Genomic DNA, 27,870 nt, shown 5'->3' on the forward strand with positions numbered 1-27,870 from the left:
TAAGTGATAAGCAGCACCTTGAATTATACCTGTAAGCCAACTGGCAACCATTGCAACTCACAGAGTACATACCATGGCATGTCTGTTACTGTCATGTTCTGGATCAGCTGTAGCTTCTGAGTGGTTCTGAAGTTGCTGCAAGAGCAAGCTTTGGTTTTTAATTCACAATGGTTATAACTATGGGTTTCACTGAAAGCTGCTAAGTAGTGTTGGCAGTGAGTATCAATGGCTTTTAGAGATTTAGACACAGAATTCCCTAAGGGTACTTAGAAGTGTCAGTGATTGAATATGAGAATTCCTGCATGCAAGACAAGGACCTAACCACTGAGCTATGACACCAGGGCTCAACCCCCCACTACTGTGCTTGAAGAACCAAACAGAACAAAGGAGAGCTCTACTAAACTCAGATCTTGTTTTCTGCACAATATATGAACAAATGGTCCCAGATTTCTGTACCCTTGTTTGGGCCCCATGTGCTGCTAGTGGTAGAGAATCATGTTATCCAATTGAATTTCGGGGAAAATGAAACTTTTTTATACCAGTATACTTCTGTTTAATTGATTTTGGAGCAGAGTTGCACATTTTGGGAGACTACAGTACATCAGGACAAAACATAACAACTTTTGGCAGTTCCTTCCCCCTTTAGAACTTGAGAGCTAACACAGAGCAGCAGCAACTACAGGAAGCACGAAACAGCTCACATTCAAGTATCACCTCAGTTACAAACCCACAGTCAGCTTTATATAAACTACTCTTCTCTCAGTGCCAACTTCCCAGCTGCAATGTGGAGTTCATTATTAAGATGCACTAAATAAATGTTAAGTACGATTATTAATTTAATGACTGGACATGGTTCAGTCCAGCCAGCAGCTTGGTTTGAGAGAGGATCTGAGCTGTAGAGAGAGGTAGAGGTCAGCAGTGCTCTACTTCTGGGGTTTTTAGTTGCACAGGAAGGATGTAGCTTCCTTCCTGATGCGCTCTGGTTAGAGCCAAAGACAACATTCAGTTCCCAAAGCAAGGCTGCAAACCCAGGGCTTAATGCTCACAGTAGAGCAGCCAGATGGCTCTTATTTCCAAGGGAACCTTTTCTTGCAGAGCACTAAACCTTATTCCCAGGGCACCACAACACCACAGGGCACAACAGATGTAGTCCTGACTCCACAACATTTACAGTTGCAAAGCAAACACAACACAGTTGTACAAGACTCCTTCTGTTGACACTTTTGACCAGGGAGCAGTTCTAGTGTGCAGTGAAACAGTGCCAGTCCCATTCAACATCTTCAATGTTTAAATAGAAAAACATTTTTATAAAATAAAGAACTAGCTTCAGTTTTGCTGTCTGATAGCAATCCTGTGCCTTGACAGAGTTTTTTCACCACTTCTCTAGCACTTCAGGAGACCGGTCAACACAAATTCCTTCCTTCCTTACCCCTTTTAAAATCTCCACTTCAGCACATCAAGTGACTACAAAATTCTGCTGCCTAGTTGCATAGCCAATAGTTCCAATTTGGCCCACATAATATAACACTGAGCCAGTTTGGTGTAGTGGCTAAGGCATTAGGCTAGAAACCAGGAGACTGTGAGTTCTAGTCCCACCTTAGGCACAAAGCCAACTGGGTGACCTTGGGCCAGTCACTCTCACTCAGCCCTAGGAAGGAGGCAAGGGCAAACCACTTCTGAAAAACCTTGCCAAGAAAACTGCAGGGACTAGTCCAGGCAGTTGCCAGGAGTCAAAAACTGACTCAAAGGTGCACACACACAGACAAAAGTATAACATTAGAGGACTATCAATTTTATTCTATTAAGAAACTATGCCACATTCCTGGCATTGAGTCCATCTTAGAAACAATTAACGTATCAGTCAAAAATCTTGAAAGGGTCTAGAAGTTTTAAAAAGTGGCCTTTGATCATTTGTGTGCCCATGTGATGAACCATCAGCAGGAAAAAAAAACCCTTGAAGTCTTAATTTATGGTGTCCAACAAAATAGATCAATTAAAACATGTTTTCATGTTATACTGTGTACATGGTATATTTGTGTGTGTGTGTGTGTGGGGGGGAGAGATCAGGGTCTCTACCTAAGAAAACGCTTAATCCTGTGAGACAGAGATCATTTAAGTGCTTCAGATGGCACTGTAATATTTGGATCTCCAAAGAGGTATCTATGGGTGCCAGTGTCCCCTGTGATTCTTCCACCGGTTCCACAGGCTCTGTGTCCAATCAATTTTTTAAAAAAAATATTTTAATAAAAATTCATGAAGAGAAAATCATGTAGTACAAAGCTGATCATCATCTCTAGCATCATTTTTATTTCCAATGTCTCTGTAAATAAAAATATCACTGAGGTACAGTATCTCTCAAAAGTAAAATAATAGGACACTGCAGCCCAATGCTGTGTTTAAAAGTATACCCATTTGCCCAGGAAAAAAGACAATCAGCAAAGGGAAGAAGCACCCTGAGGGCCTGGAGAGGGTTGATGGACAACAACCTCACCAGTTTGTTTTCTAAGAAAGGGGGTTTTATAGCTGACCTTACTTACCATAGCTGTCATTTTGTTAAACTAGCTACAAAAAACACTCTTAAAATTCCAAATGTGCCCCATCTGCACAAAATGTTGGGAATTCCAACTATTATACAGATCGGCTGCCAAAAATATGATGAACCAGTTTCAGTTTCAGCAACTGAAGTCATGTAGCACGTGGTGGCAGAATGGGTGGTAGAAAGATCAGCCAATCCAATCTGAGGGACAGGTGTGCTTGGATGCAAATATATAGTTCTTACAATAAGCAATCTAGCAACTGTTATAACCCATCATCACTTGTGGACATTTTTGATGCTCTGGAGACTAAAATGGTAATCTATCTTCTGGAAAAAACCAATATGTTTTTGAAGGACCTTAGGTCCTTCAGCCAAGACATCATATTGTGGTCCAAAAACTACTCCCTGCACTGTTTTACTTACCAAAAAATAATAATAATAAATAAAATGAGTCTTTGGGTTTTCCATCTGAATGCTTAGAATCCCTTGGGCTACAAGCATTTGGATGACTGTTGAAAGGGCCCAATTCAACAGCCTTGGGCATTGGGCTGGCTAACAGCTTCTGTCATTCTGATGCTGCTGATATGAATGATGTGGCTAGCCCATCCTTGTATGAATCAGAAGCAGGATCCAGGCTATTGTTCTAGGGGCAGATCATTTCTGTATATGTGTGCAAGGAGGTGAGATTACCCCAATTCTGATATTTGCATTATCAAGCATATTTCTCAAATCTATACTTCACCACTCATCTCTCTAAGCAATTCTCTCAGTCTCAAGCTTGGTTTTCTTTATGTGATGCAAAAATGATATATACTGATATCATACAGTACTAAGTCAGATGAATGAGATGTGGCTTTATATATTTTATAATGTTATATATTTAAGGAAATATATATTATATATTTCCTTAAATCCATGTGCCCCCAGCTTAATTAGTTTATAGATTGCTGTGCTTGAAATAGTACATAAACAAGAAGACTAGTTTCTGAAAAAGGTGGTTTTGTAGAACTCAAGGTGTAGTTGCCTCTTATACAGACGCTAATCTCCATCAGTATTGTATAAGCCTTGATTCATTGTTATAATTAAACCAGAAGAGAACTCTTTCTTTCCAAATAACATGAATTTTAACTAGTTACCTAGTGCATCTGAGGGATACTCTGTTGTAGTCGTTGTTGTGATCATCATCATATAGAATACACACTGGCCTCTGGGGCCCTTACAGGAGTTTCGTATGATGAAAAAGCATTGCAGAATTATCTGAATCATTATAGGGAATTGTTTGCTCTATAATGTAGCATCAAGCATCAACAGGATATGGAACCTATACAGGACACCAGCCGCTTTAGTATACCAAATCCTCTCTCCAATTCCTACCTTTCCTTGCCTATCCTTTAAGCTTTCTTTCACCATTTATCTCCACAGAGACACAGGAAGACAGTGACTTTGTGCAGGCTTAAAGCACAAAGCTAGAAAACATACAAGTGTCAATGAATTCCTTCTACACCACTGTATCCAGTTTTCCTGACAAAGTAGCTGTATGCTAATTACCATGTGACAAGTAACAAACAGGAAATCCACGATGCAACATGACATAAATGCAGAGTCCACAAATAGGATACCCAAACAGAGAAGTGTGTTAAAATTGTCAGTAGGAAGCAAGATGGTATTGACTATACAGGGCAGTAGTACTAGTAAAAAGGAATGCTCGATCACATTTAGAGAAGATATGACCTGCTTTGCATCTTCCAAAACACATGGGTCAGAAGACACTTTTCAATTCTGCACTGCTTAAATTTTTTACACGCATTTTTAGCATAAAAGAAGTACAAATCGTCATGCACAGGTCCCTCAACACTACCCCAGTTTGGATTTATGCTGACATGGGCTGAAAATAACCCAATCCATCTATCTATCCATCCATCCCTACTAGAAATGAAATTGAGCAGCGGAAAAAAAAAAGACAGTATGAGAGCAACTTAGGCTGTAGCTGGAAACAAATTGTTAAGCCTGAGCATCACTATAACATCCAAACTAGCCCACAGGGACCCAACAGTTGGACCCTAGTTTGCTGCCTGAGTCATACCACTTTGCCGAACTTTGTGCATCAATGTGGAAGACATGGAAGTGCATCAGAGAACAGCCTTTAGAATTTATCATTTCATGAAAGGCTTTAGCTCTAATGAGCCTGGGGCTTGGTAAAGAGGATAATCTTACATAAGCAGAAAGGAACTTGCTCTCTTGATAGTAAGTATTACATTTAGGATTTGAATCTGTTATCTATTTTTGAAAAGTCTCTATAGCCTAAAAAGGAGAAGATGAAGCAACATGTTTCTATATGATCTAGATTTAATGATAAGCTTAAGGACTGAATTAATTCCATATTGGTGCTGAATTGGTATTATATGGATCTTTTTTTAATCAGCTTTTTTCTTTTTCTCTTTGTTACATTTAGTTTATTTCAGGCACTATAATGTTGGTTGTTTTTTTACTGTATAACCTCTACTTATTTCTGTTGGCCCCATTATTTCACTATTTTAAAAAATATAAGTCAAATCATTAAAAAAAAGGTTTGTATCAGTAGATAGCTGCCTTAAAGAATGTGAAATTAATATCTTTCTACAGTATCTTAAAATCAGGGTAATGCAACAGAAACATCTATTCTGTGTATACTGGATACCTCAAAGAATGTTTAATAAGGTTTAGATGCAACTGACTTCTGCTGGAACACTGAATCATCAGGTTTGGATTCATCTTACTCTTGGCACATTTTGGGCTGAAATCCACAGGATTGTTAACATGCTTTTAGATTGATTACTGCTGGTTAAAGATGCATATGTTCTGCTTGGCTGTTTCCCCAGCATTTGGAATCTATCTAGACATCGAGAACTGTGAGTCTTTCATACATAGGGAATGGCCAAAAGAATTATTAAACAATATTGGAAGAACAAATCTATGCCAGACATGCAGCAGTGGACTGCTGATAGGAGTGATCTGTCAATATTTGAATTAGGGTTGGAGGTTTTCAAGGAAGCATGAGAGAAGAATACTTTCAAGCAATTTAATTATTTCTTGGAGTTACTTTGTGCATGAGATACATATCTAGGCATTATCTACCCCTTTTCTTTTTCTTTTTCTTTCTTTCTTTCTTTCTTTCTTTCTTTCTTTCTTTCTTTCTTTCTTTCTTTCTTTCTTTCTTTCTTTCTTTCTTTCTTTCCTTCCTTCCTTCCTTCCTTCCTTCCTTCCTTCCTTCCTTCCTTCCTTCCTTCCTTCCTTCCTTCCTTCCTTCCTTCCTTCTTTCAATATTATGGGAATTTTTTAATATTCGGATTTTTAAAAATTTGAATTAGTTGGATACAATCAAAAAGAAAAGATTAGAAGTTGTAGCATTCTGTACCAACCTGTTTCTAAACAGTCATAAGAGACAGCCACAATAGAAGAGAATACGTGCAGCTCAGGGTTGAACTGTGGAGTCCTTGGAGTTCTCTGAGCTTGGCTGTTTTCTTGCAAACATTTCATTACCCGGCTAGGTAACATCTTCAGTTCTAGAAGTGTTAGAATGAGCAAACCCCATTCCATTCTAGCGCTTTTCGCTAACAACAGTGAAGTTCTAACTGTTCAGTGAAGCAGACCTAGATAATCTCTCTTGCTTCTCCAATTCCCCATACCCCTCCTGGTTGAGCTGGTTTGAAAGTGGATTCATTGCTCGGGATTTGCATAGTCATCCCCTGTTACATTTGTAAACTGGTTTTCTTTTTTGGAGGGGGAGGGAGTGTTGTACTGTTTTGGAAATCTGAAATCCCCAAGCAACAAACAGACAAGAAAAATAGGCCTGTACATTATGGGAAGGGAACCACTTTCCACTCTCCTAAGAGCAATGGCTTGTGTTTTATCCTTATTAGCAACTCTTAATTCTTATTTATTCTATGCACTTTATTTCCCTGATGGCCCATTTATACTATACTTCCCATAATTTGCAAACAGCCTGCTGGGATACTTCACTGAATTGATTTATCCTTTCTGATCCCAGCTGGATTTTAGAAGTCGTCCCCCAATTGCATGCTCATAATCACCATTCCTATCTACAAACTTGGCAACCTCCTACACTTTGGGATGGAATAAAATCAAGGTATTCTTGTATGACTCTGAGCTTTTATTTTCAAAAATGCAGATTCTGTCCGTTCACATGCAAATGACACTAAGCCATAAAAGCACAAAAGGAAAAGAAGATGATGGCATTTGGTAAAGCAACAACATTTTGAAGACAGTGGTATTTGAACTTTTTTTGTGAATTGCCAAGAAAAACTGGTTTCTGCAAAGATGAACTCAAGATGTGTACCACAGAAGGAAGCAATACAAACAATTTCTGCAGCAGTAACACAATTGTTCTCAAGCTCTTTCCCTCTTACACTTAAAATCACAGACAATATTTTCAGCCCAGAGTACAAAAGAAATTTATAGAAAGCCTGGGTTAGATCTGCACATTTTCAAAACTACCAGGATTCACAACTGCAACAAGATTATTATATGCATAAAGGTGGAAAGATTCGACCTTACTCACAATGGAGGACTGGATGGTAAAGATGATAGAACTTGCTGAGATGGCCAAATTGACAGCTTTAATTAGAGATAAGATATTGTTTAAGTTTAATGCTGACTGGAAACTGTTTATTGACTTTTTGTGGGAAACAGAAAAAAATTGAATTATGATGCATGGTTTTGATGATTAGGAAAAAAAAATAGATCACAGAAAAAATGTAAGCAATGCTGTAACCATAGAGTAAGAGGTTAATTTATATTGTAAAAGAAAATTGGAAGTTCTTTCTTTCTTTCTTTTTCTGCACTTTTAGCTTGTTCTTCCCTTATTTCTTTCCTTTTTATTATTAGTTCTTATCTTTTGTTAGTTTTTATCTTTCATTTTAAAAAAATTATGTATGTATGTGTATATATATACACACACACACACAGTATGTATATATGTATACACATACATACTGTGTGTGTCTCTCTCTCTGTGTGTGTATAAAAATTAAAAAAAAATTGTCAAGATTTGGAATATTTTTTTTTCCAGAAAAAAACATTGCTTTTCAGGAAGAGGTTGAGGTGACTACATTTGAGGAAAGGAGGGTGACAGGCCAAGAGAATGATTTAGAAAAGGATGTTTCACTGGATCTACAAAAGAAACTGGCTGAGGCTTTAAAATTTAAAAAGGAAATACAAATGACAATCCAAGAGAGTGACCTAGATAATTTTTTCCTACTGGATTTACAAAAGAGGCTTGTTAAAGCCTTGAAAAAATCTATGTGACGGGATAAAGAATTGAAGAGAAATCAAATCCCACAACAATATTTGAATGAACTAAAGATTAAGTCTGTTAGAATTAAAAGGAAGGAATATAAAGTTGATTTATTTGATCTAGGTTAAAATAAGATATGTTGTTACTTCTGGCTACCCTTATTGGACTTTCTGCTGACGCCAGGACTGAAAAGATGATGTTTTATGGATTTGTTTATAGGTAAGAGATGGGATATGGGATGAAGAGATAAGTGTTTGTAAATTTAGAGAGGGTAAAGAGTTACTAAATTTGTTTATACTTGCTGTGATGAAGGTTGGAAGTCACTTCTTTATATATTTCTTTTCTCTTGATTATATTCTTACTTTTCTCTTTCTTTTTTCTTCATTTGCACTTTTTACTCCTATTTTCTTCTCTTTCTTTAAATTTAGTTTGTATTAGATTTCACTATTATAATCAAAATTCTTAATAAAATTTACATATATACATACATACATACATACATACATGTATAGAGAGAGTTGTAAAACAGAATAGATAAGAACGATTGGGTGATCATTCTGCCTACTGGACTTGCTTAAGAACATGTAATATGAGGATTAGGATGAGTAAAGACATATTAACTCCCCTAGAACTGGAGTAGGGGGAATTGTATTCTATCAGTTTGGAAGACCAAGTTATACTCCAAGAAATTTACAGAAAAAAAATTGCCAATTTTTAGCACTGGGTAGAGCAGTAATATGGCTACAAATTAACTTAAAAAAAAACCTTTGCCATATAATCTTGAATCTCCTTGCAAGTATCAGTGCTGCTCCTAGTACCATCCTCCCAAATCTGAGCACCCACTGCAGCTTCTAGCTTTCCCCTATCTAAATTGTGTTTCCAAATGCCTTCTGATCTTCCCAGTGGCCAATCAGATGCAAGCAGGAGATGAAGACATATGTCTCTTCACATTGTTATTCTCCTTCAACTGGTGTCTGAAGGCCTACTGCCTCCAATCCAGAGGTACATTCAGTCTTCAATCCTTGATGGATTTATACTCCATGAATTTATTCAATCTTTTTTTTAAAGCCATTCAACTTAGTGGGCATAATGATTCTAGAGGTAAATTATGCATCAGTAAATAGGTATGTCCAAGTTGTTTTATTGGGAAACAATATAAAAGTGGCTTGCCAGGCAATAACAATTTTATTATCCCCTTTGTCCTAATAGGAGTATTTTATCCCTACTCTTGAATCAGGAGAACAGGTCATACTTGGGATAACAGAGGTTCAGAGAAGTTAAGAAGTTTCTTCCATTTTTATCAACATCATGCAAGCAGTATCATGTTGTTGTACCACAAGCTCAGTCCCTTTTGTGCATGCAATGTCATAATGCACATACAAAAGGAATGGGACTGGTCATGACAACATGATGCAGTATTGCTTTCATCAGACTGGCCTGTATGACCTCTCCTGCAAACACTGCTGCCTGTATCCCTTTGGCACATCCAATATCCAACAAGATTCTTGGGCAGGCTTAACACTGTAGGATTAACAAAGCTGTCATCAGGTTGAATGCTGACTCTTTTAAATTCAGATGCAGAATCTGCATTTTAACAAGCATTTTTGTTTTCAGTTGAAGCCAGTAAGGAAAAAGACTCTGCTAACATTAAGAACTAGTGATATTGAGTGAACATCAAAGGGACATTGATCCATCTTTTATTATTAAACATGAACTAAATATAGAAGTGCCAGCTAGTGAAGCCAGCATGTTTCTTTACAAATGGAAGTAGAATGGAATGATGTAGAAGAGGAAAAAGAAAAATAATAAAATACTTTAATGAAAATTTGCAGTCTCAAAATATCTTGCTGCCCTCAATCTCTGAGATTAAATCCACCTTGGCTATAGTAGTGTGGCCACTAAAATGCTTAAAACAGAAGCTTATATACCTGGCAATGAGTTGTAATATACTCTTATATATCATATGTTTTTAGCAATCCATGAAAATAGCAAATTAAAATATTACTGCAGTATATTAAAAAAGACAATGCACTGAATGTCTACTATTTGTCCTAGAAGATATGATGGAAGGCTTGAGTGAGGAGGTCCAAGGTCATGGGGACAGTGAGAAGAATCTCAAGCATCTCCTCAGCCCACCTGAGCATGTGAAAACTAAGAGTATGAGACTGGCACCACCCTAAGGAATTCAGAGTGTTTAGTTGCTGTTGTTGGGGGTTAGAGTTAGTCTGGCAAGATCTGTCTAGTAGGTGTAAGCTAATAAAGTAACTGAACTGTTCCTGAACTGTTCCTGAATCGTCCCACTATTCTAAGTTTCTCAGGCTGAACCTGACAGAAGTTCACAGAAGTACAGATTAAGGAGACATTAGATTTAGTCTAATATGTACAGATACCTAGATAGGTGGAAGCACCTAGCCATCCTGGGCTGATCTCAAAAAGCTAAGTAAGACTGGACCTAGTCAGCACATGGATAAAGTCCACCAGGGCTGCATGTGTTTTGAATGAGCCTTGACTCCTGGCAATTGTCTGGATTAGTCCTTGCAGTTTTCTTGACAAGATTTTCAACAGCAGTTTGCCCTTGCCTTCTTCCTAGGGCTGAGAGATAGAGCGAGATTGGCCCAAGGTCACCCAGCTGGCTTCATGCTTAAGGCAGGACTAGAATTTACAGTTGCATGGTTTCTAGCCTGTTGCCTTAATGAATACACCAAACTGGCTCTTGTAGACTGGATTGCAAAGTCAAAAATCATCCCAAAAGACGACAATATCAGACCACTTCCATTTTCTTGCCAAGAAAACTACATAGATATATTGATGAAGTCACCAGGATATAAGTGTGATTTAAAGGAGACTTTTTTTTTTTTTTTACAGATACCTGTAGACGTTCCCTGCAGGCCAACTGAGGTGGGTGAGATGCTTTCCCAGTGCCATTTTTCTATTCTGAATCTCACCCACCCGCTATAGCATGAGGTTTTATGAAAGGTGTAACCACCAACCCTCCAAGATTTATTTATTTAAAGAACTTGTGTGGCTATCTATCTCACATTGCGATCCTAGGCAATAAAAACAAGAATAAAAGCAAAGACAAACCAAACTATTAGCCTGCTAACTCAACCCCCATCCTAGCCCAATGATTGGGGTAGATTACATCTACCCTGTTGATAATTAAGGCCATAATTACTACATCTTTTTTCTGGCAGAGTTGCTATTTTTTAATGGTTTCATGAAAAGAACTTCAGCTGGTCCAGAATTTCTTATTACTGCATCTTGAGGCTGGGAGAAAAATTATCAAATGATCTTCTGAAGCTAGTCATGAAGCTAGTAAATGCACAAAGTACTAGTTCTACAGAGTGACAGTTTATTTAAAATATCCACTCCCCCATGTATTATACAGTCACAGTAATTCTTGAGACACGGCTATTAGTCATAAACCAGATCCTTTGAAAACACTGAATTTTGTTTTATAAAATTTTTATTGTTTTTATTCTTCTTCCAATTTGCTGCAGAGGTTTGATAATACTGGAACTACAATTTGAGCCAAATTGGTTAGATTACATATGGATTTCAACCTTGCTGAAGTATTTGCTTATCTATCACAAGAATGAACTAAACAGGAGTGAAGTAATTGAGTCACATTCCTCCCCAACTGTTGAAACTCAGCTCACATAAATATCCATAAAGCTTGTTTTAAATAAAAAGTCCATTTATACACAAACACCTAAAGAAAAGACATGCTCAGAAAACACATGTACATTTCTTACACAAACACTAAGGCCTTTCTTTGCTTAGTTATTTTATATGAAATCAAATTCCTGGACATTTCTGGAAAATTACCATCTCCAGAAAAATCAGAAACACCCAGGGACTGAATGAACCAATCAAAAAAGGGAAAAAAACAAAACCAGCAGCGGCGGCATCATCATCATCATCATCATCATCATCATCATCATCATCATCATCATCATTATATCATTAAACCCCTATATACAAAGCAAGAACGATTGGTCCCAAAAAGTTTAGTTTGGGTTCATTCCAAGAACATTTATTTCTTCCATTTATAGATGTACTGAGTCTAGATGTGTTGCAACATCTCACCACTAGGAAGTAAACTGTGACTGTATGTGTGGCTTAGAGGAGGATGAAAGGAAAAAAAAATCTAGAAACTGGCTAATTGTCAAGGTATCTTGTCCAATCACCATAAGATTTGATGTTCCTGGAAACAAAGCAATCTCTGTGCAATCTTAATCCATTGCTTTAACTTCTTTCCCCTGATTTATTGTATTTGCATGTTACCAGTCTCTATCCCTATTACATCCTGGCCAAAAACATAGTGAGACATTGTACTGAGGCAGAACCAGGTTTGAAGCACAGTGTTGTGACAAAACCATCCCTTTCTTGTTTTTTTGCAAACTACAAAGGAATGTATTGAATGAGTAGCAGGACACCATCAAGACCTCATCTAGGACACCAAGCTGCAATTTAAAGCTTTAAAAGAGGACTGAGTAATTGAGACAATAATCTTCTTGCTACCACCACCCACCAAGAGAAATAGCACAAGGGAAGCAGACTAAGTTATCTTTAAGTTATAACTGCTGATAATGTATGTTAGTTTAAAAACCAAGAAACAATAATTTAAAAATCTTGAACACTCCAGTTCTTTGAGGGCTTCAGCTATCCAAGGTCTTCTCAGGATTTTCCCCTGGAACTGGTCTAATGGACCAGTGAATTTTCTGCAAAAAAATTCATTCTGTACAAACATTTATTACTTTTAGGCTAATCAGTTTTTAACTTGCATACTTTGTGTGGTCTAAATTCAGACACTGAAAAAAAAAAACCATTGTTATTGCAAAGCTGAAATCCTGAACAGAAATTTCTGCTATATTTATGTTGACAATATTAATAAAAATGCTTGTAACATCACTGTGCTTATCAGTGAGTATAACCAGCTTTTCATAATGAAGGGATCAAAAATGTAATGATCATTACAATATGTTTACCTATGCCATCTCTCTATTATATGTCTGGAGATCTCAGTATCAGAAAGATGGCATTGATCACATACATTGAGAATGACTTGGGATAAATTAATAAATAAATTTCCATACTGTTAAACTTAAAATATATCAATAGTAGAATAATACACTAAGGAGAATTACAAGTAGGTACTGAAATGCCTCTGATGTGTTGCATCCTAAACACTGCTATACTGTTTTTGAAAACTGGATGTTCTTTGACTAAAAGGACTGAGAGATTTGTGCTAGTATTTTCAAGAACTCTCTGTAATTCTTTAATTAATATAAATCATGTTTACTTGGCATGAATCAAAGCAAGGGCATAATCCAAATAAACTAAAAACAGTAGCAAGTATAGGTAATACTGTATGTAGAGAAGTAGCATATTACACTGGGATTGGGGAATCCAAGATTAAATCCCCCCCCCCCGGCCAAACCAAGGGGTTCGCTGAATGATTTTGGGCTAGTCACTGTCTCTCACACCAACCTACCCACAGGATTGTTGTTGTAAAGATAAATTAATACTCATGTAGGGTCAGCTTAAGCTCCAAAAAGGGAAAGTAGGATATAAATTTAATAAATAAGTGTATTGCCTACAAATCTCAGTGCATGCTGAATGTGAATTGTCTTATTGCCTCAACTACTTTATTAAGCACTGTGATCTTCAAATCATCCTTGTACACCTTCCTAAAAGAGTAGGAGGACATCAATTCTGTAATCAGCTAAGGCAGGTCTACTAGCTTTGCATGGTGGTGACAAAAAGGGTAGTTTCATGAGCCACAATGCGTGGTTTGTGGCAGAAGAATTTACCAGGTAGTCTAGAACTGTCTTCCTCAATTTTGCTTCCTCTAGCAGTGTTAACTGTTTTTAAAAGATTGTGGGTTTTTTTACCTCTAACACATCTATAAGGCAGCAAGTTTGGGAAGGATGTTCTAGAACTCAATGCCAATGCTCCCATTCTGTCCCAGTTGTAAATTAAGTAAATCTGCCTGTTCCAAACTAGGTACCTCCAGATGTTTGGATCAACTCCCCTATTCCCTCAATCAATATGATTGTTCCTAAGAATTCTGATGACTATACATCTGATGGGCACCCAGCATGGGTAAGGCTGATGTCAATTATACTCATGCAATGCTCTTTATGGGACTATTCAGCTTTACGTTACAGCTTCCTCCACTGGTAACTCCACTGGGCATCCAGAAGACTGAGCTCTGAATGGGCTCCCCAGTCCCTTCCTGTATTATAAACATGAGATAGTTGTACAATTTATCTGTTACCTGGAGGTCTGCTTGTAATTCACACTCAGGGAGATGAACATCTGTTACTGGGTCAAAATTATTAACAACTATTTGAATTAGTTATGAGGTCTTACTGTTCAGATAGCATTCTCTATACCCAATTTTTATTTAGGGCATTTTGATACCACCACTGTTTTCACCCCCCAAAACTTTCAGAAACACTTTGAAGTTCTATTCATATTTTCACTTCTGCTGCTACCTAAATGCTAAGAACAAGAAGCAAAAATCATGGTCCCTGAAAATCCTGAGCCTCTGAAGGTCCTGTCACAACAACAAATCCCTTATCCCCATTCCACCAAAAAAAAAAAAAGGGGGGGGGGAACAAAGGAAAGAATCCAGTAATCTGTTGTTTTAAAAAACAGCTCATCCCATGCTAAGGAAAACAGAGAAACTGATAAGACACCAGTTTCACTTCTGTTCCTTTTGTCTGGCCTATTTAGGGGGAGCTGCAAAGCCTACAAGCTAGCATTTTCAGCATTTTCTTTTAAGACCTGAAATTCAAGAGCCAGGAGGAGGAAGGAGCAAGAGTTCCTTCCTATAGGGAAATAGGGAGACATAGCATTTCAAAACAAGAAGCCCATAGTTTGCTCTGCAGTGTTTTAAACTATACAACTTGGGGGGGGGGGGCTTTGAGTCCTGGTGACTACATGGATGAGTCCATGCAGTTTTCTATGCAACATTTTCAGAAGTGTTTTTCCTTGGCCTTCTTCCTACGGCTGAACCTTAAGAGATTCTCAGATACTAATTCTCAACTACTACAACTGCTGCCTTGAGTATACAGTGAGTGCTAGGTTAAGAAACAGCTGCCATTTTCATCAGCCCAGTTTCCCACCAACCTCCCCATGTTCCAACTGAAATTCCTATTGTCCCTTCCAGGTTCTCACACCCTTGCACCAATCAGCATCTCATTCTTAAACTTTTCTATCCTTTATTCCACAGTTCCCAAAGATATGTGAAGTAGCTTCCTGGACTTGATATTCAGGCACCTCTCTGTCACTAGACTGTTATGGATGGCACAGATGAAGGATGGAAGGGAAAAAGTTCTACAGTCACCATCCCCACTTTGACCTCTACGTGTTGATAAATTTTCACCTTCCTCTGCTCATAGCTTGGCTTTCTGAAAGGAAACTGAAGATCAGCTTGCTGTACTCCAAAAGTTTCCTTCCTGCCTCTTCCACCCTCATTCATCTATGATCAGTTTGGAAAGGACTACCAAACTGCATAAGGATGCACTTTCTTAGCTGAGAAAGTACAAACTACTGATTTAATTCCATTATTCCAGATGATACCATTACTGGGCAGCTCCTGTTACTTAAAATGTAGCTATCCAAATTCCTGAGGGGCCTTCTACCAAACTGACAGTTCAGTCTGGGCATTTTCCAAATGCTTTTTGAAATGGGACCTCACTCACATCATACTGATAAGAGCAATTGGAACAGGTGTGTTTTAGCTGAAATCAAAACAGTGAGGCAAAAAACGCCACCCAACCACATTTCCCCACCAACTCATCTCATTGCCAGTTCTGCCTTGGCTCACTCCATCTCTTTCCAAACTGAAAACACTGTAAGTCTCCCCCCCCCCCCCCAGTTTATCTCATATTTGGCACTTGCCTTGGCTGTATTCTCCCTGCTCCCCCTGTACCACACACACATTCTTAGTCTCTCTGTGTATTAGCATTTCAGGGCTGAAAGCTCTTTCCTGCTCAAAACAGTATCAACACACATAATCTAGCCCAAATGTGTCATCTGGTTTTAAGGAAACATTTCCCAAACAGCTTTTAGTTTCTCAGTGTAATTAAACTGCTGAGCTGCTCAGGGAGTTGGAAAGGATTACTCACTGTTAATCCACAGCTTTTTGCCTGGTTTTTATTTTGGTAAAACTTGCTGTGTTTATTGTCTTTTAAATCTCTTTAAACTCCTGGCCACAGTTAAGCAATCATGAGTGAGCATCAAAAGGAAGAGTCCAGTGATGCCTTGGAAAATATATCCCTGAAAGTTTGATCAGCATATTTCATTCCCAACCATCAAAAACAACCATTCTACCAAATAATCTCTCTCTCTCTTTCTTTCTCTCTCCAGGATAAGAGAGACCTTTCTCCACTGGACTTCCTTCAGTGCAATTCCAGTTTAAGACCATTGCCCTCTTCTGGCAGAAGATCGTCCTTCACAAAGGAGATAGCCAGGTAGATGCTTTGATTCTAGTTCATGCCTCTTTCAGCAAATTGCCTTGGCTCCTGAAACTAGTGCTTTAACAGAGTGAACAATACCAAATGGGAGATGTTAGGAAGAGGACTGTCAAAAGATGAGAAAAGACATTCAAAGTACTGATTCTTTGATGTGTCCGTTCACATCCAAATTAGCGCAGCTTGGAGAAATCTCCCAAAATGAGAAAAGGAAAGCACGGGTATGTTATAGTTGTAAATGTATATAATTATTATAGAATTAAAATGTATCAGAAGAAAAAAGCGAGTGAGCAGAGCCTGTGTGGTATAGTAGCTGGAGGGATATAGTAGCTAGATTATGAACAGGGAGTCCCAGATTCAAATTGCCAGTGAATGATTTTGGAGTATTTGTTATCTCAGCTTAACCTCATATGGTTTTGCTGAGTATAAAATTGGAGGAAGGACCAAATGAACTAGAAGCACCAGATAATCCCTTGTGTTTCTGCTGGAAAAGAGGGATACAAATAGAATAAATTAATAAACATTATTTAGTATTCCTTATTACTATTATTAAAGCCACCTTTAAAGCTTTCTTTAAAGACCATACCACCACACCATAACTGTAACGTTTTAGTCCATATGGCGCTTTGTCCCATCTGATAAAATGGAACATGGGAAACACACACACACACACACAGAGCGAGAGCATGTTAATTTCTCCACTTTGTCTATTACGACAATGTCAGAAAAGCCAACTTCATTCAAGAAGCCAGATCCGTTGCAACAGCTGCCAGCATTTCAGAAAGTATTTCTATTTTATTTCCAGATACGATCTTACTGTAACACGAAGCACAGAGAAAATGTTACTTGTGGACTGTTAGTGGAGCACGTGGGCTTAACGCAAGAGAAATGAATTGCAAGGGCAGGCAGATCCCAATGATGGGTGAGAGAAAACTATTTATCTAGTAAAGATGGCTGTTTGGGAAGTGTTGGAGAATTTTCAGACTTCATACAATCAGAAAACCCTTTCCATATTTACTTGTCTTCAAGAAAATTCTACATGCTTATCTGCCTGTTAAAGAAAATTTGTGGGTGGATGGTGAATTGTCAATTCAAGCAGCAGCTCAATGTTGCTTCTATGTTATGATAAAATACATCTTAGAACATAAATGACAATTTCTTGCAACTATGCATTGCAGATTGATTCTGACAAATAAACTATCTTGTTAAAAATCAGGATGACTCTGGTAGCCTATTTTCCAATTAACAGATTTTATTAAAAGGCTTAAGTGTTGCAGCTCACATAGATTTGTGCCTTTTAATAAAATCTGTTAGTCTTGTTTTGCATATAGCTTGCACCCTATGTCAATAAGACTTATAGGTCAAAAATTAGCTGGATTTGTAGTATCTCCCTTTTTATATATTGGGATTACTACACTATTATCCCAACCTACAGGTAATCGACCAGTGGCGTTGATATAGGTAAACAAAGAGGTGAGTATAGAGGCCCACCAATCGGGAAATGTCTTAAAGATTTCTGGAGGTAACATGTCCTCTCCCGGGGCTTTACCAGCTGTCTGTTGTGCAATTATTCTTTTAACTTCTGCCACAGTTACAGGGGGCCCTTTTGGAGATGTTTTTAATATATCAATACCCATTAGCTCTGGTTTCTCTTCAGATCGTATAAATCTGTTAGTCAGAAAAGGAGCTACCAGATTCCTTCTGGGTTTTCATTATCATAGACTAACATGGTTCTCCTCCTACAATGTAAACTATCTTCTTGGGATTTAATTTTTCTGATTATTTGATCAAAGAGCCCCAATAGTATTTATGGTTCCTCAAAACAGAGTTTCTCTGATAGAAAACAGTAGGGAAGATAGACACTTAAAGAATTGGGCATGCTGAAAAATTAATTCATCTAACGCAGGTGGGAATTACTAAGTAAATCTTCATAAACTGATAAGGATCTTCTGAAGATTGATGTTTCAAGGGAATCAATGAAAGTAAATGGGCTTAATCCCTTGGGGGGTACATTCCCAATTCTAGTTATTGATAAATGTATAATTTCATATCACAGCAGCTCTGTAACAAGCAACCGCTGCAAAAGAAAATGAAAAGACTAAGTTCTCATGTAATGCCAAGACAAGACTTTTCAAGCCATGTTTTATTGAACAACCTGAAAGATATAATGGCCTGATTCACACAATTGGCTTTGCATATCATGATAGGTTAGATTTAATCAAATCATAATACAGGTAGTCCTTGACTTACGACCACAGTTGGGACTGGAACTACCATCACTAAGCAATGCTGTCATTAAGTGAGTTGTGCCCAATTTTACGACCTTTTTTGCCATGGTTGTTAAGTGAATCCAGCTTCCGCCATTGACTTTGCTTGTTGGAAGCCCCCTGGGAAGGTCACAAATGGCAATCATGTGACCCTGGGATGCTGCAACCGTCGTAAATGCATGCCAGTCACCAAACACCCAAATGTTGATCACGTGACTGTGGGGATGCTGCAACAGTTGTAAGCATGACTGATTGTAAGTCACTTTTTCAGTGCCGTCATAACTTCAAACAATCGTTAAACAAATGGTTGTAATCAGCAGATCATTCTTTGGCCTCCTTGATCTTGATCATCAACTATGGACTAGATAGCAACTCTGCTTCATCCTCTACTTTTTCTGAGCACGTTCACCACAAAGGCAACAGAGCTCCATGGTATTTTATTAGTGAATGCTATTAAAAATTAATAAAAACAGAGTAGCAGGCAACTGGAAGCGTGTTAAAAAGCCAGTGAGTACCTGCATTTGCTGAGCTCATAAATTGTCTTTGCTCTTGTCAAATATCTGCTGGAAGAAGCTAAAGTAGTCATTATAGTATGAATACTATTCCCTTGAATTCCATGTCACTTTAGACCTTGGGAGCTTGCCAGGCAGAAGTAATTCCTTGCTGCAACCACTGAAGTCTAGAGATCACCCTGGGGACAGAGCAACAAGAAGTACTGCAGAATTTTCTGGGACAATGATGTTGCAAAAGATTTTTTTCAGCTGAACTGCTTGAACTGAATGTTCTTAATATTGAGAGACCTGCCCAAGCCAGCTCTATAGTGATCATGTCATGTATGCATTAAACCCCAACCTAGGCTACTTAAGCTGCAATGTTAAATCCATCAACTGTTCTTGTTCAACTGGATTTTTTTCTACAGGCAGATGTTGAACTGGTATGCATTCACATCTGAAAAAAAAAAAAGTGTCTGCCAAGATATCAATCTTCTGTTCAATTATTTTTCAATGTGGCAGGTGAAGCTGCAGTTAAGGTGCTCTGAGAATTTGGAAAGGACCACAGCACTGTAATTTATGGGGCAAAAATATTCCATAAAGCTGGTTGCATACTTTAAAGAAACCCTGTAGAAAAATGACACCCTATGCAAATAGGCTTAGAAACCAGGACAGATTGTGCCTGTCATTTTATAGGACATATAGCTATAATATGAAAAAAGGCAAAAGAAAGTTGCTACATAAACCATTTGATGGGCTTCACTGGGATCTTCTGTACAAGATTTTGTCCTTGCCAAGTCCTTATAGGGGAGAGGCTCTGACACATGTCCCTACTTGAGTTAGGATAGTTACAGAGATTCTGGAGAGACAGAAATGACGTTATGCACCTGAGCAGTACTTCAGCATTTCCATTAAGCATTTCAAAACATAGCATATGCGTACACAAGCTAAGGGTAGCGTGGCTGTAAGTGAGAACCCGTTAAGCCAAGCGACTCAGATCATGAAATCAAGTAAATTCTTCTGATAGTTATGATAGCCTGGAAGTTTTTGTTCACTCGAGGTTATAATAAACATTTTACAAGCAAAACTGTTCCTGCTGGCTTCTTTTGATAAAGCTCTATGTTATATGAGATCACTATTGAGTCATTATCCTGTGCAATTAGAGAGTCTAGGAACATAAAAAGCTATAAAATCCAAGATTAGTTTAAAATTCATTTAAACTAATGCTCAGTGCAGAGAATATGCTATTATTTGCTCTCAGACCCAATATTTACTGAAACTGATAACTAATTTTAGTAAATTAGTCTGTAACTGAGAAGAGGAAGATCATTCCCCAGCCCTAAAACATAGAATTGATCCTTTAAATGATCAGAATTTGTAAGAAACAACTAGCCTATATTCTACCCTGAAATAGCAGAATGGGGGGTGGGGGAGAAGTACTATGAGAATCACTATTGACTTCAATATTGGTGTGACAAAATGAGCTTCCTTGTTTTCAAGTCAACAGGGAAAAGGGGGGCGGTGGATATTGGAGAGTTCATTCCTCATAACGTATCCCCCACAAAAAGCACTTTAGTTAAAATTGAGAAAAGCCTCCCTGAGTGTGAACTGTCGTAAAAACATACAAAATGTTTCAAACACAAAACAACTATTTAAAATGATGTCCTGCCTTATCAAAAGAGTTCCAATTTTGTTCCTACTGTTCTTGAAATGTTTCAGCTCAAGTGAAGGGCTCTTTCAAACTCAAACCAATTCTGGAATGGTCAGGACAGCATCGGAACACTTCTGGTAAGGTCAGTAGCACTGTTCTGAACTTGAAACTGCGGGTGTCAGTTTTAAACATTTTGCCCATCACCATGTGTTTGCATAAGAAAAAAAAGTGTGTGTGTGGGATTTGTGGCTTTGCTTGCTCACTTGTAACATGTGACATCTGGAAGGTTACCCTGCCCACCAGGTAATGCAGCCCTTATGGTTATTAAGTTTCCCAACCCTTTCTATAATATGGACTTTTATTAAGAAGAGAACTTATGCTCCTGAGTTTGAAAACTCTCTCAAAATCAGAAAACTTGTCCTTCACATCACACTCTCTTTAAAAAAGAAAGTAAAGGAAGGCAAAATGAACAAAAGGATAAAACTGAAGAGTCAGGACACACAATGAGTTTCAAGTGTTGTGTACATTTGTGAATAATATTTCAGAGAAGGGAAAGAGGATTCCATTTTAGTTTGGCCTAAGATACACTTCGTATGAAGACAAGCAGATGCTTATGTCCAAGAGTAAGGCTTTAGGAAGTTGCAGAGGACAAGACTCTTGACCTCAGCATAAACATCTCAACAGCTGTAGTCTTTATTACTGTGTTAGGACTAATTGGAGCATCGTTTTGTTTTGCTTTAATATAGAGATCTAAGAAAAAAAGGATACACAAAAGAAAAAATGAAAACAGGGAAGATGACAGCCAGCCTTTTCAAACAATCTCTGAAGTGTCTAATAAGCATGAAAAAAGGCTAAATTAATCTCATCTTAATATCATATTTGATATTCTTTAAGACCCTTATCCCTTGTTTTCTTAACATGGACCATTCCAATTCCCTGCAAATAACTAATATCCATCTAATCAATACTCTTTAATTGTCTATTTAAAAAAAATACTGTAGATTTACAGTCACCCAAAACACATTTCAGTACTGATACTAACTCATGAATTTTAGATTCTACTTATGCATTTGTACCAAATTGTAAAATCAAAAAAAAATCTTTTACTTGAATATATTAACATTCTACAATTTAGATACATAAAATCTAGGGGTCTGCCATTGCATAAAATCATTATTAATAATTTATCAATCTGCTTGAAATACTTAAGGGTAATATCATGGGAATCCCTCTGAGTATCTATATGAATCTTGAAGTGATATTCATGTTTACATTTTTCTTTCCTCATAAACTGATGAGGTTGTTAAAAAATCAACTTACATCAATTGGACTATAATGCAACCAGCATTATATTAATCTGAGATAAGCAATATGCAACAGTTACCTCTAATAATAAAGGTTTTTTTCCCCTTGGGATAATGAAAAATGTTGAAAAAAATTCAAATATCAGGTGAAGCTCCATTTTTTAACAGATTTTAATTTTTACAGATACATTAGAGCTTATCCAAAAAATAAGAGACTTGCCCTAATTAATTAAATAATTTGATAACTTACCACATTGTTATATTGCATCAATACATTTTGGTACAGAATATTCATAACCATCAATAAAATGTAATATGTCAAGGCCTTTCATAATGATCCATCTAGGCTGGAGCTTCAAAAAACCTAACGACCAAACTATCTCCACTCTGTTGGTTAAATCAGAGTTGGAAAGGCATTTCATGCATGGTTGAGGGCTGGTCCATTTTTTTTTGTCAGGAACCCAGTTCTTCTTTTCATTCCTTTGAATATTCTTTGAATGCAGAAGTCATGACAAGGCATATTTTTACTGCCTTCAAAACAAATGAAAAGTCCCTGGTATGGGGGATGGTGGGATAGAGAAGAGGAGGGTGGGAGTGAAGGCCAGGAGCTAAACCTGCTTGGCTAGGAGATGGCATCAGTAGCTACAAGAATCCACCTGCTTATGCTGCTGCCAGAGTTAAACATTAAATATGAAATCAGGCAAGGTTAGTACTTGTTCTATGGCATTCTCATTTCTTTGAGACAATCCCAATGTAAATGTTGTGAGTGAAATGTAGAATCTCCCTTTTCCATCTAAAAATATATTAGGGCAATAAAACATGTTAGTAGCAGTTGTTTCATACCACAGCTATACCCCTAGGGCTCCATTAGCAGTCAGCTCCTGGCAACCATATTTAATCTCTGTTTCTCAATTGCCTCACGAAACCCATTTCATCCTTAATAATTTGGACACTGCAAAGACAATTCCCATCCTAGAAAGGTGATTAGGATTTTCTGGATGCTGAGAGAAAGATGCTTTCTCTCAGTATTAGTATTTGCATTGATAAAAACCATAGTTTTTAGTTATGGGTTCCTTTATATGTATGTTTGTGCACGTGCATGAGTGCAAAGCTTAGTTATAAATAGTTTAAGACACTAAGATTCAATTTCTATTGCCACTAGAAACGAAGTGGGAAGGGATCAGCTTCCCATTTCTCCAGCCAGCATACCCAAATCTAGGACAACATAAAATAATGTCTAAGATATTTATGGACATTAAGCTTCCAGAAACTTAAAGCAAAGAACAAAAATTGTTTTAAAAAGAAAGAAGTAACTTTACTGATTCATGATCACTGGGCCCCAATGGCATGCCTATTATATATAGAATATAGAATACTTTATTGGCCAAGTATGAGACACACAAGGAATTTGACTTCAGTGCAAAAAACTCTCAGTGTGTTTGCATAGCATCAGGAAATAAGGAATAATAAAAAGTAATAACATTATATACTAAAACTATGCAGTCAGAAGAGGAGAATTGGAAGAAGAAGAATACTATGGCTATTGACTAACATATATTCATTTTTAAAAGGAGAAGCTATTGTCTAGCATATATTCACATTTAACAGAGCACTATCAGTCACGTCTTAGCAGTCATATCTTATCATGCAATGTCAATCAGTTTGTCATGCTGCATTAATTAGGTGTTCAGCAGAGCAATGGCATGAGGGAAAAAACTGTTCCCTCAGATGGTTTAATATACGGTGCTCTGTAGCAGCGTCCTGAGGGAAGAAGTTGAAACAATTCATGTCCAGGATGAGAGGGATCTGCAGATATCTTCTCTGCCCTCCTTTTAACCCTCACAATATACAGATCTTCTATAGAAGGCAGGCAAGTTGCAATTATTCTTTCTGCAGACTTAACTATCTGTTGGAGTCTGTATCACTAATAGAATTTATTTAAAGGGTTTGTCCACATCATCAAACTTTCATGCATGTATAATTGGGAAGGAAATTTGTTACAGACAAAATTAAAGGATGAGGAAAGCTTAGAAAGGTATCTGACACAAAAGTTCTGGTTTGCTTTTTTCAATTATTCATCGGCTTTTATTTCTTTCTGCTCCACCATACAAGTTACATGTGCATTCTAATCACAGTGGGAGACAAGTATCAGTGGCTTATGATTGGATTTTACATTTTCCAAGCAAGCAAGTCATTAGTTCCTTGTCCGGGCATATCTTTGTGTGATCTGAGATCTTCTAAAACAATATTCTAATCTAATGAACATCCAGAACTTCTTCCACTTCCATATTAAGATGGAAATAAGATGGAGGTAAATGAAAGGGTATCTTACAAGTAATGTGTAGGAAATGGCAATATTTTGGAAGGAAACTGTAAATCTCCATGGGCTGTGACTACAGTGCTGGTATGTACCTAACTGAACTCCAGAAATTGATTCTAGCTATTAAAACCAAGGACCTAATTCAGGTTGCATATTTTTCTCCAATAAGCTATGGTCCATGAAATTAAGGGATTGTTCCACAACTAACTAGATGGGAGCTAGATGGGAAGAAGATGAGGGAAAGAGGGTGAGGATACTGGAGTTAGGTTAACATTACCGCTTTCCTTCTCAAGCTGATACTCACCAAATGTGTTGAGGCAGATGGCATGGAGTTCAGAGAGTTTCAACTTCAAGACATTTATGTGGAAGACACCAAGTTACAAAAAGCTGCTAGAGAGAAATTAAAATAACCCTGCTCTTTCTGTTCCTGGGTTATAAATTTGAACATAGAAAGACAGAGAAAGGGGTGCAAGGAGAATCTTTCATGTCCATTTTATTCTTTGTTCTTATATACAAGTCCCCATTAGAACTAAAAGCCCACTTTGTTATTGATTGCACTGTGGCTGTCTCATGCTTTAAATCTCCCAACAGACAACTGCTTTCATTGTTCAAACCTTACACTCAGCAGCTGTCCCAGGATGCCAGAGTTGGTTTTAAATCAAAATCTTCCCATCTTCAGGCAGCTGTTACTGATTCTAGGACTTAGGCCCTATCCTGAGTCTTGAATGAGCAATGATGCTTATATCAACTCTGGTGGTGACTTAAGTTGATGGTTTGCATCAAATTACATTAATTTTGTCTCCATGTAGTTTGTTAATTTGTAAATGGAGATGAGCCACATTTTCTCCTGAATAAGTTTTTAGGCTCAGAAGTGGGGAAGGGAGATTTTTTTTAAAAAAATACCCCCTTAATTCTGCTTCTCTTTGTGGCTGTTTGGCTCCAAAGTAATGTATCATGTGAGCAATTACATCTTCCCCTGTACATTTTTTTCTTCTTTTGAGTGAATAAGATAATCAGTTGTAATGTGATAACATCACATTGCTGCTGTAGCCAATTAGATTATTACAGTGCCAAATGTCTTCCCTTTTTAGGGAAGATTGTTGAGAAGGTGGTCGCAGAACAGCTTCAGAGGGTCCTGAATGAAGTATATTACCTGGAGCCCTTTCAGTCAGGTTTCAGATCTGGGTATGGGACTGAGACAGCATTGGTTGTGCTTTTAGATGACCTCTGGAGAGAGCGAGATGGAGGTGGTGCTTGGTCTCTCAGCAGCCTTCAAGACCACGATATCCTTCTGGACTGGCTGCAGGGGTTGGGAGTATTGAACTGGTTCTCTTCCTTCCTCAGTGGCTGGTTTCAATTGGTGTGGATTGGGGGCAAGAGATCCTGCCCTTGGGCCCTAAACTGTGGGGTGCTGCAGGGTTCGGTACTCTCTCTGCTCCTGTTTAACATCTACATGAAGCTGCTGGTGGGTTCCTCTGTAGCCATGGGGGGAGGTATCATCAGTATGCTGATGATACATAGCTATATATTTCCACCCCTGGTGAAGTAAGCAATGCTGCCAACATCCTCCAGTGTCTGTAGGCTGTAGGGGTTTGGATGGGAAACAACAGATTTTGGCTCAACCCTGGCAAGACGGAGTGGCTTTGGATTTTGGGGCCACCTCAATTTAGGAATTTACCATCTTTGGTTCTGGATGGGGTATGCAATCTGGGGGTGCTTCTGGACTCATTGCACCCATTCCTGGATCAGGAGGCTCTATGCTCAGTCACTCATATCCTGGTCACCTCTGGTATGGATTAATGTACTCTACATGGGGCTGCCCTTGAAGAGTATTCAGAAGCTTCATTGGTGCAAAATGCAGTGGCGCAGGCAGTTATGTGTGCACCTAGATCTGTGCACATGTTACACCTCTGCTCCAAGAGTTGCATTGGTTAACAATTTGCCTCCAGATCCATTCAAGGTGCTGGTAATAATATATGAAGCCCCACATGCCATGGGGCCGGGTTATTTGAGATGTTACTCCCCAGTAACATCTACCCATCCCATCAGGTCCAGCAGAAGAGGCTTGTTGTGGGTTCCGTCCACTAGTGAGTGCCATCTGTGGGACTCAGGAGGAGAGCCTTTTCTGCTGCTGCACCCACCCCATGGAACATCATTCCCCCTGAGGTCAGGCTGGCTCTGACCTTGATGGCCTTCTGGAAGGGCCTGAAGACATGGCCTTGCCATCTTGCCTGGGGGTCAGAGAATGATGTGGAGCTCATAAAATGGCTGTACTCTTCTTGAGCAGCTGTGCTTTCCCAGTGATTGTATTGTATGGCTTTTAATTGTTTAATTGTTTTTAATGTTTGCATTGTTTGTATAATGGGGGACGCGGTGGCGCAGCGGCTTAATGACACTGAAAGTTGCCGGCCAGAAATGGTCGATGCTTCAGCGGTTCGAGCCCAGCCTTCTGCGTAGCAGAGTGAGCTCTTGCTTGAACCCCCAGTTCCTGTCAACCCAACAGTTTGAAAACTCATGTGAGTAGATAAATGGGTACTCTCACTCCGGTGGGAGGAAAAATGCTGGCGGCGCCTTGCAAAAGGAGTTGGGAGCAGTTGCCAGGTAGCGCAACCGCGCTCACCCGAAAAGGGCGCGAAGCAACGGAAACCCCACCTCCTGCACTCGCCAGCTGGGCTCTGCTCTAGGAAGGAGGCACTGGCAAACCACTTCCGAAACACCTTGCCTTGAAAACTGCAAAGGACTCGTCCAAAAAGCAGTCACTGCAGGGTCAGTAACAACTGAGTGCAGATAAAAAAAAAAAATTGTTTGTATGGCTGATTTGTTTTTTGATTTTTTAGTACTGCTTATATTTTAATTGTAAGCCGCTCAGAGTCACAAATGGCTCTATGAATGAATGAATGAATGAATGAATGAATGAATGAATGAATGAATGAATGAATGAAATGTCACTAGAAAGGAACAAAAAGGACATATTTAGGCTGCCTCCACACTGAGCTGGGAATGAGACGAAGGCTGAGTCATGAGGACATGTCCTCTAAAATTGGATAGTGGATGTCTCTGAGTTATGGTAAACAGTTGCTGCAGAGGAACCCTAAGTACTGCTAAATCAAGCTAGCCATAATCTAAGATACTCTGTGTACAAGAATCGAAATGGATACTTAGCACTGTGTAGTTTCATTTGTATCTCAAGAAGCTATGACAACATGAGACAAAAACAGGTGGACACTTTGCAAAGCTATCTTGAGTACCAGGAACATCATTCAATAAAGGGAAGAAATAACTGGATGGAACAGAGTAGAAGAGTCATTTCTACCACTTGTGTTTCAGGTCTTACCAAAAGCTCCAGCCTGCCCTAGAACACATACTAGTGGAACCTGGAACATGAAAACGTATGACGAGCTTTGTTTGACCAGGCTAATGTCACACAGGGCTGATCTAATTCACTCAGGAAGCTCACAACATGGACAAGAAGAGTGATAACCCTCTTCCGCTGTTACTTCCCAGCCACTGGCATACAAGGTA

General features: G+C 38.4%; 1 protein-coding gene and 1 long non-coding RNA gene across 4 annotated transcripts in view; one reads left to right on the plus strand and one right to left on the minus strand.

Annotated features, from left to right (window-relative positions):
* Positions 1-27,870, minus strand: part of SEPTIN9 (septin 9) — a 233,958-nt gene that overhangs the window by 64,857 nt on the left and 141,231 nt on the right. The window lies entirely within an intron of this gene.
* On the plus strand, positions 15,936-27,747 carry LOC112540452 (uncharacterized). The gene is made up of 5 exons (XR_003084543.2): positions 15,936-16,006; positions 16,212-16,315; positions 17,121-17,237; positions 20,793-20,866; positions 27,676-27,747. It is a non-coding gene; the product is annotated as an uncharacterized LOC112540452 (long non-coding RNA).

The sequence above is a fragment of the Python bivittatus genome, unplaced genomic scaffold (genome assembly GCF_059951505.1).
Source record: "Python bivittatus isolate LINGU-HERP-01145 unplaced genomic scaffold, Pbiv_v1 ctg000080_np1212, whole genome shotgun sequence".
NCBI lineage: Eukaryota > Metazoa > Chordata > Lepidosauria > Squamata > Pythonidae > Python > Python bivittatus.